Below are 1,630 nucleotides of genomic sequence, written 5' to 3'. Positions count from 1 at the left end.
TAAAAGTCTAAATAAACAGAGCACCAAGTAAAGATCTTAAATAGTACAATCTTAGAGGTTATTTATTATCACTATTTTTATTTTATATAGTTCTATAGATACTAACTATAGCAATACAATAAAAAAAATTGTACAAACTTTAAAGGAACTACCACAGGGAAGAATAAAACCTTGTTTTGATGTATTAGAGGGGAATTCTATCAAACTTTTAAAGAAAATTAATTTGCGTAGTATAGCACCAATATTTTTAAATTTAAAAACCCCACATTCTATGACAAACTTTTATGAGTAAAATATAATCCTAATATATATTATTCTCTACTCATCTAGAGTCCTGCATGTCTAATTGTCTCTTGGACATGTCAAATTAACTATCCAAAACAAAACTCGCTCCCTTCTCAAAGAGCTTTATTGTCAAGGACACTACCATCCTCCCAGGCAACCAGATTCACTTATGTTGGTGTCATTTTTGACCCTTTATTCTTATTTACCTCACATATCTATTGTCAGATTTTATTTCTACCTTCATAGCATCTGTTATTTACTGTCTCTTTTTTCTGCTCATACAGTATAACTCTAGTTCAGGGACTCAACACCTCTTACCTGTATTATAATAGTTTTAAGGTGCCCCCCTCAATTCCAATTTATCCTTCACTTCTACCAAGATATTTTTTCTAATAGATTTGACCAAATCCTCTCCTACCTAATAAAGCCCAAAGACTCTCTATTACCACTTTTTTGAAGCATTTAAATCTCTTCTTAACCTGATCCCTTCCTCCATTTCTGTTCTTTGCCTTAGTCCTCTGCACATAATTACACTATTACATAAACTTAAACTTATACTAAACTAATATTTAAATGAGGAAAAAACAAATCAGAAACCAATATTCCTAATAAATGTTGATGTAAAAATGTGAAATAAAATATTAGAAAGAAGCCATGCCAAGATATTTAAAAGAGTATTATGACCATGTTGAATTTCAACTGTTAATTCAGGATTGTTTTAATATAAGGAAACTGTACACATAATAGACCTTATTAATAATTTAAATAATTTTAAACACATGATTATAGCTCTAGATTCCGAAAAAACTTTAGCAAAAGCTAACACTCATTTTATATTTTAAAAAGAACAACTTTAGAAGTCATAAGATTAAGTGGATCTTTCCTTAACTTGATAAATATAATCTATCTTGTGCCAAGAGCTAATATGATATGCAGTGGAGAAATTATGGAGGTAAAGTAAGGTTATTTATTATCACTATATTTATTTTATATAGTTCTATAGATACTAACTATAGCAATACAATAAAAAAAATTGTAGAAATACTTATATAAGAAAAAGAGAAAACAAATTTTCATTTTTGCAGGTCATATGATTGCCCATCCAGAGAATACAAAAGAATTAACTAAAACTTTTAAATATACAATAAATTTAACAAAGTTACAAGATATAAAATAATCCTTTATAAAATAAATGTCATTTATGTTTCCAATAAAATCCAGTGAGAGGAGATGAAAGAGAAATTTCATTCAAAATAATTGTATAATGTATAAAATATGTGGGAATCTCTCTCTACTAATAGCATAAATATTAGCTATGTGAATACAACTATAAAATGCTCTTTAT

This window comes from Antechinus flavipes, chromosome 1, assembly GCF_016432865.1.
Source record: "Antechinus flavipes isolate AdamAnt ecotype Samford, QLD, Australia chromosome 1, AdamAnt_v2, whole genome shotgun sequence".
Taxonomy (NCBI): domain Eukaryota; kingdom Metazoa; phylum Chordata; class Mammalia; order Dasyuromorphia; family Dasyuridae; genus Antechinus; species Antechinus flavipes.
Note: the sequence above shows the minus strand (reverse complement) of the source record.